The 10,371-nt window shown below is 34.8% G+C and overlaps 1 long non-coding RNA gene across 1 annotated transcript; it reads left to right on the plus strand.

The window, feature by feature from the left end:
• Window positions 1-7,708: 7,708 nt before the first annotated feature.
• LOC110701500 lies at window positions 7,709-8,985 on the plus strand. The gene is made up of 2 exons (XR_002507353.1): window positions 7,709-8,198; window positions 8,827-8,985. It is a non-coding gene; the product is annotated as an uncharacterized LOC110701500 (long non-coding RNA).
• Window positions 8,986-10,371: the final 1,386 nt, after the last annotated feature.

The raw sequence follows: 10,371 nt of genomic DNA on the forward strand, positions 1-10,371 counted from the left end.
GACCTTTATGGTATCGACAATAGGAATTTGGATCCCAATTGGGAAAATGTTTTTTAGATGGAGGGTCTTGACTAGGACCAATGGAGTGAATATGACCTTAATCATGTAGACAGTCAAAAGCTTCATTGTAAGTCGTTCCTATTGGTGTGTATCCTTCAATGGTCTGTTTTGCCTGTGGCTTAGGAGCATTGATTTCTTCATTAAACCCTTGGCGAGAATTTTGTTCGATGGCCATTACCCGATTTGCTAATCCTTCTACCACAATCAAGAGCATGGCAATGACATCTTGCAGTCTTTGAACGTCCTCTTTTAAACTTGACGAGTCTTCCCTGGTATTATCTAAGAAAAGACTTTCATCCTCCCCAATCATGGCCACTTCATCTAGAGAGGTCATATAAGCTGTCTCGATCATGGGCTCTCCTACAGGTGTGATAAGAAGTGATGGATCGAAGGATTCTTGGTCATCTTTGACGGCTAGAATCTCGGAAGTTTCATTGTTATCGATTAGATCTTGAATAACCTCTTTGAGTTTCCAACACTCCTCGGTGTCGTGACCCTTTCCTTGGTGATATTTGCAGTGCTTATTAGGGTCCCACTTAGGTGGCCTGGCTTCTGGAACTGGATCTTTGATGGGCCCTATGGGCATGACTAGTCCTTTATGATGTAGCTTCTCGAAAGCCGTTTCATAACTCATACCAAGTGGAGTGAACACTCTTTTTGATCTTTGGATTCGTGGTTTAGAGGCGTTCGTGGCATGTACTTCATTAATGGGAGAGGAAGAAGAAGGATGGTCGTTCTTCTTTCCTCTCGCACCATTATCTTTCAGAAGGTCATCTTCAATGTCAATGCCTATATTATAGACAACTTTGAAAGTATATAAATTGTGTTGGTACTTTAAGTGCTTTGAATACTTCCCTTCGAGATTCTTGATAAACATCCTCACAGATTCTTTTTCGGTATGAGCCTTGACCATATTAACAGAAGTTTCCCTCCATTTATTGAAGAAAGACGTGAACCCTTCGTTTTCTTTTTGTTTTAACATCTCAAGTTGTATGTGGTCTGTTTTGTCTTGGATGTTGCACTTATATCTATCCATGAAAGCGTTCGCTATCGACTCCCAAGAAGAGGTTTTCTCTTTCTCGAGGGAAAAGAACCATTGTTGACAAACGATTTCGAGAGATAGTGGGAACATAGAGGGGAAAACCTTCTTATCGATACCCTTAATGTTCATTATGGTTCCAAAAGCTCTTAGATGGAAGTAACGGTTATCTGTTGCCTTGAATTTAGGGATGTCAGTGGCGTTGAACTTATGCGGAAGAAGTTCCTTGTCCAGCGAGACCCCTTATGAACTCATGCCCTGAAATTTATAGTCACTAGATAGCTTGCTCAAACTTTTTTGCATGAGGGTCATTTGTTGTTGCTTCACAAGGTCATCAATTTTAAGCGTTAAAGCCTTTAACATCTCAGTCACGTCATTCAATTGACTCCTAAGTTCATTAACTTCTACTTGACTTGCCATTATCTTTTTAGCCTTCCTCTTTTGACGAATCGGTTTATCAAAAGTGAGACTTGAATAAATAGGTTGTCCTTGATTAATCGCCCTTCTCTCCTCGACCAAGTACTGTGGAAAAGGAATTTGGGGATATTCATTGTTAATTATTTGACTCAAACTTTGTTCAACATGCAATGGATGGAGGAAGTGAAGAATGATTGGAATAGAATGTGTAGATGGAGGGATATGGAGAATTAGGAATAGAATGTACCCCCAACTCAAATGATGGAAAAAACCGACTCATGCATGAACCTAAGACATGGTCATGGTGACATATACTCAAAGTGTGTGCTAAGACTAGTGAGTGTAGGTGATATGTTAAGACTCGTGTCATGACCATATGGCTAAACTATGTGACTAGACTCAATTAATGACTCGACAAGGTATGATTGACAGCGAAAATTAACCGACTTAATTAGCAAACTGGTTAATTAGACACTAGGAGATGACTCGATCAATAATCCGAATTGTCGGCGAAACGACAGGACTGACGTCGCACTGTGTAGTGTAGCGCTAGACGACAGAGTTGTCACCAGGCGCCACACTCCATAAAGTGGCGCTACAGTCCAGACTTTGGCGCCAATGCTGGAGCTTCAATCTGAGATTGTTTTCGGTGTTATTAATCAACAGGGGTATGCCTAAAGTCGTACTAGGTCAATTCTGATTAAAATATTAGACTTTATTGACTCAAATTAATTAATTAATTAGGCAAAGTTCTTTAAGTCATTAATTTATTTAATCTCAACACAAGTCAAACAAACGGTTAAGAGAAACATATATCATATGCACAACAAATAATGCACAATTAGTCAAGTAGGCACAATATGATGCAATGAGTTTGCAACCTAACCATGACTCTAGTTCTCTAAAGTTCGGGATATGGTTTAGTCAATAGAGGGTCCATGGTTAATTGTCTAGATGCACCGCGCGGAAGCCTAACCATGAAGGGTTGGCGCGAGTGGATGGGACACCGCGAGTTTAGAAAAACTCGCTTCCATGGTTTGGTGAATTCAACATTCTCGGATGTACCCTTTGTTGCATAGAGCGTTCAATCAGGTAGATGGAGCATGAATTCCAGAGGGTTATGTCCATATGTAGAACACATATGAGTTTTAAAAAAGTGAGAAAAACTCAATCAGGAAGTAGGATCGAGCAAACAATACGAAAAACTGGTCGAAATTAGAACGCATATTTCTGGCTCGGTATTGGAAGAATTTGGCGCCAGCAAACAAAGACTGGCGCCAGGTTTTAGCTGTAGCGCCTGGCGCCAATGCTGGCGTCTGGCGCTACAGTTAAAACTCTGGCGTCAATGCTCTAGCCCCTGGCGCTAATTCCTACATGCCTCAGCAGCTTTCTGTGCTCGATAAAATTTTCCAATTTCGCGCAGTGTTATTTCGGTCCTAGTTGTGAAAGATATTTCTCAAATTTCCTACGTGTAAAATCCTATGTTTTTAACTCATTACCGATGGTCTTTCGAATGAGATCTTTTTTATGCATATGACAATAATGTTAATCAAAATTATGCACATGAAATACTTAGAACGTTTCGAGTCTCATCCACTCATTCTAAATCATTCCCGAAACAAATTTAGGAATTAAAATAGAAATCCTCCCCAGTGGAGTCGCCAAAAACTGTAGGGAATAATTTCAAGCATTACCCCTCTAGCTCGAACCCCACTGTGATCATACACTAAAGTACGGTGGCGTCCAAAAGGGAAGAAGATAGAGCAAAAGAGTCGCCAACAAGTTTTAGGAACTTGTAAACCGTTCACAGGGTGAAGGTTACACCCTTTAACGATCCAAAAGATCGTCAACTCCATAAGGTCTTGAACCAAATAAGGGTTCGGGGATGAAGGTACGAATCCAACCTAAAAGAGATTGAACCTGCCCTAATAATAGGCCTCTACTTTATTCTGATCGTATTCATGTGCGCTTTCTGACTAACATGCAAACAATAGGATTAACCCTAAACCTGTTTATCTATGTTGGTTGAATATTAATGCACAAATAAATATATTATTGGCGATCACTTGAATTATAATCATATTAACCCTAACAAGATTATTAATTATCTTATATAAGTGTGATTACAAGTACTAATTCCCTTTAAACATGCGTAAAAAGCGTGATCAAGCAATAAAAATAAATATCAAGCAACATAATAATAATCAATTAAAACTATAATCATAAATCATAATTAAAATAATCATGTCAACGTTAAATCATAATAATAGCAAGATCATAGGCATGATACTAACAAGATTAAGAACAAACCCTAGCATGTCACTAAGCAATAAAAATCATATCTTTAACCCATACATGATACAAACAATCATAAATATTAGGAAGAACATAAGAGACATTGTACTTTTAATCATACTTGATATTAAAATTATCCTAGACATGATACTAGGAATTTATTGTTGTCACCCTAAACATCAAATTAAGGAAAACATCCTAACATGATACTAGGAATCATAATAACAATCTAAGCATGATTTCTATATAATAACATCAATAAAAATCATTAAAGTACTTACTTGGATGCCTCGTACCTCTTTCTAATAACAAAATACACACGTTAGTAACTTCAAGGAAAATAATAAACAAAACAATTAAATTAAATAATTGAAAGAGAGATTTGGGACCAAACCCTCAAAAATTAAACCTTTCACGTCTAGGGCGAAGGCAACTTCGAATATGGCTAGGTGTATCTAGATCTAATGAATGCTGAATTTTGTATGTAAAAACTAGTTTAGAAAAGAGAGAGAGAGAGAGTAATAAAGAGAATCTTGATGAGAGTTGGTGAATGAAAATAGAGAGAATTGGTGATTGTAGGTGAAAACTGGTTGTTGGTGAATTAAAACGGAGTTTTTACGACGCTATACAAACATAAAACAGATTCTGGCGCACAGAAAACAGATTCTGGCGCACAGAAAACAGATTCAGCGCCAACGCTGGCTGTTGGCGCCAGGCGCCAATGTCTGGCGTTAGGCGCTAATCTTATTTTGACGCGTTTTCTTAAATTAGATAAATTTTGTCATACAGGAGGATAAAATCGTATCTTTTCCTCAAAAATGTTCTTTGATTTTAATTAAAACTCTGAAAAGTCAACAAAAGTCAATTTATCAATGCTAATTGAATTCGGAATGAAAAAAACCTTCTATGGGAATCTAGAAGACTAAAACCATTCCTAATTGCATTAGGAATGATAAATCATATTAGGCCCTCCTCTAGATCATTGGGCCGCATATAAGGCTCAAACCGGGCTCAGTTCAGTAAATTGGCCATAACTTCCTCAATATTCATCGGAATTGGACTTATAATATATCATTGGAAAGCTCTTTTCAAGTCCCATCCAACTACACTACTATTGTACCCATATCATGGACCAACCAAACTGGATTGGCTGTTTTCTTAAAAATAAGTTTTCAAAAACAGAGAGAAGAGAAAAGAAATTAAAACTATCCGCAACACTAGACTTTCCACACTTTCGCTTCATTCGATTATGATTCGACGTGAAAGGTACTCATCACCGGGTTTGGTTTTGGGGAGACACAAATGGGTGTCTACAGTTATACATTGTGATTTCCGTATGATGTGTGCTATTCTACTTTGTAAATATTATTTATACATTAACTTTGCAAGATGCGCTTAGAGGCAAAGGTATGTGAATATGTGGAATGATTTATTTATTACTCATTCATGATTATTATAATAGGATGAGTAAAGGAAGAATTCAAGTCTTATAAGACGAGGTTAAGGTTTTGGGGTGTCTTATGCACTCAAGGTGTTTATACACCGAGGTAGTTAAAGGAATAAATAATAAATGTTTCTTGTCACTAATAAATCAAGAATGGAAATTGGAAAGTTGTTTTACTTGATTGAATTGATATTGGATTGATTGTATTTTTTGTATATGAGTCATCACGAAGTCTAAACATGTAAATCACGTAAAGTGCAAGATGGATGAGCAATAAAAATTTGGATTGGTGCACTTTTATAGTAATGACAATCAGGGGTTGGGGTACATGGGGTAGCCGTGTACTTTTCTCGAGGCCGTCTGATCTACGAGTCTCTTATTTCAAATATTTTTTTTTTTAAACTAGGAGTTAGGTGAGATCTCATACTAACTACGGTCACGGAGTCGTGCCCGTGGTCGTTGGATGTTTATTGATATTTTCGAAAGGAGGCATGGGGTTTTTCTTTTATTGATGTTTCAAATAGAGCATGGGTTGGACAACCTTGTCTATTGCGTAATCCAATGAAATAAATAAATAAGTTAGCTACTATCAACTAGTGAAGACTTAATAAAATTGATAGTTGAGTCGTGTGTTGAGTCTATAATTTAATGATGTGTGGTGATTGATTATTAGTAGCATGTTAGGTATTTCTTATTATGTTTCGCAACTTGTATGTACTCAGCTTTGCTGATTATGTGCTTTTGTGTGTGTCTTTCTTTGGTCATGACCTTCGCCTTTCAATGACCCTGTGACGATCCAATTTTTACACTTGTAATATTGGGGAGCAGATTAACCACAGGTTCTTACACATGCAGCATATGTTTCTAGATGGTGGGATCTTGAGTGGAGAGTTGGTTACTTTTCTTATTTTTGTTGCTATTTACTTTTTAAGTTATTTAAACTCAACTTTACTTTCATACTATTTCTTTTGGTTTGAGTTTTGAATAAGAGCCTTAAGGGTTCCAATTTGTAAGATTTAGTTTGGTTTTGGTTATTGGTTTTGAAACTTATATATACTAGATTTAGTTTTTCCGTTGCTATTTTCTTAATAAGCCTTAACATTTGAACACGTGGCGGTAGCACGCCACTAATTCTCTTGAATATTGTTCAGGGTCCTCAAAGATTTAAAGAGAGAATTATTGGGGTGTTACAGGCTTACATCAGGTGCATCCCAGCTAGCAAGAACATTCCCGGATTTTTTTGAAAAACTGCAAATATGACACATGAGATTCTTCCAAGATGAGAGGAGTTTGAGCAAAATTACATAGATCAGTAAATTAGAGATGAAGAGCTTTAATTTACAAAAGATTTGAGCGGATTTGGTTGAAAGGAAACGACCAAGTTCAAAGTTCGGAGTGAAACCGAGCAACGATCAGCAGCAACAAGAGCAAAATAAGGAAGAACCAACTCCAGCGCCAGATGACAAGGTTGTCGCCTGGCGACAGAAGCAAAGTGCGGCGACACATTTTCCAAGCAGGCGCTGGTGTGGCGACACAATGCGTGGCCCCCATATTAGATTATACGGACCTAGTGCAGAGAAATCCGGGTTCCTTGGTACGCCAGTTAGCCCCTCTAAGCAATTTGACATGATTTAGTAATTGGCTCGATTACAATCACATAAAGTGATCGACCTGATAAAAGATCGTCTTACTTAGCTTAAAGCGCCTAAACATTGGCTCATAGCAAAGGCACCGACATTCACACAACACACTTTGACTCGCTTTTGTGGTTTATATATACGATAAAACATATTTATGTGGGGTCTTGTTTGAATCGTTTAAATGTATATTTTATTTAAATCTACTTTTTATAATTTTATAATGTTGATAATTAGAGATATCAATCGTTAAAAATATGTGTTGGCAAGCGTGATAATAGAAAGGCGTCAACTAAAAAAAACAGAGGAAGTATAAAGAATGATTTTATGGTATGTGATAACTTTTAAAGAATGTTTAAAAAGAAAAGTGTGGCAAATTAAAACGACAGAGGGACTGAAGCCTTATTTATTTCAACGTATTTTTACTTATTTTAGAAAAAAAAACGTTCAGATTAGAAAAAAAATATGTTTAGATCAGGAAAAAATATGTTTAGATCACATCATCGTTTTATGTGCTTTATCACTTAATATCTTAAATTTGTAATGAAGAAAATTATGAAAATTACATATTATTAAAATACACATTATTATGAATTATACAAGATTCCACTTGATATGTTTTTTCTTTATAGATTATCGTACACTTAAGGTCAAAATTTGGTCAAATAAGACAATCACACTACTACAAAATTGGGTAAATGTAACGCACAATACTAAACGCATAGATGACTTGAACGTTCTCCATAGATTAGAGAACAGTTGGCTATGGGAAGCGCCTTCTAAATGACATAAAATTAAACAGTTAAGACCTCACCGCTCTATTTCATAAATTATCCTTTTAATCTTTTTATTTTATTTTATTTTAATTAATTGTTTAAAAGAAATCAGTTGATCTTTTTCTAACCCTAGCCTCCAGCTGTTGAAAGCCTTTCCCTCTTTACTTGCCAACCGCCACCTTCAACCCATTGAACCCTCCCTCAATTCTCGATTTTTCTTATCATTTCTTCATCTAACTTCCCCCAATCACCCATTCATCACCTTCCTCTTTCTTTCTCCTTTATTCTTGATCAAAATCCCCAAATTCATCCCGATCTACCCTAACAAAACCCTCAATTTTCCGCCAACATGGATGGATTTGAAGCTATGACCTTCAACATTCATGGAGGATACTTGGAAGCCATTGTTATAGGTCACGGATCTGGATTGTTAATTGTTGCTGATTACAATAATTTGTATCAGTGTGAGACTCTTGATGATATCAAGATGCATCTCTCTGCTAATGATTATGGCCCTTATCTTCAAAATGGTATGATTTCTTTTATAATTATGATTTTTTTTTCAGGTTTAATTTTCGTGATTTTAATTCAGAGATGTTAGGTATAATATTTCTTTTGAGTTTACATCTTGTCGATTGCCTTAGATTTGGATCGATCTACTTGTTTATATTAGCTAGAATTTTCTACTTCAATTCCAATTATATTGTTGTAAAGATTAATTGTTCAAAATTAGTCAAATTTCCAATTAGATGAAACGGGTATGTTAAGTACGTTATTTTTCTTCAACTCATTAGAGGATTCTAGTACACTAGTAGGTTGTCTGCCATGAATTTGATTTTTTTTGTTTGAACTTTGATACTTGTATTTGTGTTTTTTTGATAATCATGAAGGTTAATTATGCCTGTTTTTAATGAATTTATGTAAATTGGTTTTCATTTTCATTCTACATTTAGTTTTTTTTTTATTTTTTTTTATTTGGTTTAAGTATCAATGATATAATCTTTGATTCGTAAATAAATTTATGTATAATTGCTGAATTGTTTTTGTTTGAACATGAAATTTTAGGTCTTATAAACTTTTATTTTAATTTTGTTCAGCTAATATTTTTTTTTTTTTTTTTTTTTTTTTTTTTTTTTTTTTTTTTTTTTGCTTTTGTAGATTGAACAAAGATAATGAAAACTTTTGCTTTCAGAAATCAAGAAAGGCGAATCTTATTCATTTGTTTTTTTTTTTTTCATTACTTATTGTAATTAAAATACTTGTATTTTACTGTAAATTCATTATTAATAAAAATATTCTTATTCAAAGATTTGCAGATGATTAAGTTTCTTCTAGCATGCACAATAAATTTTTTTTTTATGAAAAATATTAAGAAAAGAGGACGGTTACGTATCACAGGTGCTTTATATTCTAGACATTAATAGGTCAGTTGGGTTAGAAAGGCGCTTCCATTTCCCATAAAATGCAACGTCCAAGTGAAATAGGCGCCTCCTTTTCTTTCTTATTGAATTTATTTAACTATAGAAAAGGAAACATTTAACTAAGAAAGGTGTTCTGTTTGTTTATTATTATAGAACACCTTCAAAATGCGACTTGTATACTTTATAAGGCACCGTAGTTGAATAACGCCTCTAAAGCGTTCTGTTTTGTCTATTTTAGGCGTTTTGTAAAGCATATTTTGTGGTAGTGTCAAATCATATTAGATAAGTTCAGATTAGATGAAACCAGATCAGATAGATAAATTCAGATAAGCAAAAATGAGGTGAACTACAGTAATAAACAAGCCCGACAAACTTTAAACTACATCAAATGTACAATAAAATATTGTGCATCCGTTATAAAGTTACCCTAAAATAAGCAAAATTTACCCTAATATGAATAAAAGTTACCCTAAAATAAATAAAAGTTAATCTAACATAAATAAAAGTTACGAAGTATTTATGCTTTATTGATAAAATTTACCCAAATAAATGACCCTAAATTTGATAAAAGTGACCCCCGATGTACAGTAAATTATTGTACATCAAATGTATACAAAAGTTACTCAACAATAGGGGCGAAGCTACATTGGTGCACACTCGTGCACGTGCACCAGCAGGCCTCCCAAAAAAAGTTGATTTTTTTTTTTGAAGAAATCTATCAAATAGACCCGTTATTATAAATAACAAGTCTCTTAGATGCTAGTACTAAAATGCAGAATTCACTCAACCACTCCCGCTTTATTTTCGCTGCTTTATTTTTGTAAATAAAAGAGACCAGTAATTAAACAACTGGTCTCTAAGCCTCTAAGAGCAACTCCAATGATTGTAGCTAGGGACTTGCTTGCAATATTAAATAATCTTAAGCTACTACCTTGACCATTGGAGTCAGAAAATGCAATTAGTTTGGTCAAGCAAATTAGCTTTGCTAATTTGCTTAGAAAAAAACTTGCCAAAACAAAAAAATTTAGAATAAATAAAATTAAATATTAAAAAGTTATATAAGGAGGTGTGGTTAATTTAAGTAGTAAGTTAATAGCTAGCCATTGGAGTTTAAAGTAGCTAAAATGATAATTAGCTTAAAAGCTTATGTGCCATGGCTAGCTAATTTGACAATTAGCTTATCATTGGAGTTGCTCTAAGGTCATTTTTTTTTATTATCACTACAACAAATTGACTCTTGTGCCACGAATTATGCCACGGGGATACAAAATTCGTGACATAA

Source organism: Chenopodium quinoa, unplaced genomic scaffold (genome assembly GCF_001683475.1).
Source record: "Chenopodium quinoa cultivar QQ74 unplaced genomic scaffold, ASM168347v1, whole genome shotgun sequence".
Taxonomy (NCBI): Eukaryota; Viridiplantae; Streptophyta; class Magnoliopsida; order Caryophyllales; family Amaranthaceae; genus Chenopodium; species Chenopodium quinoa.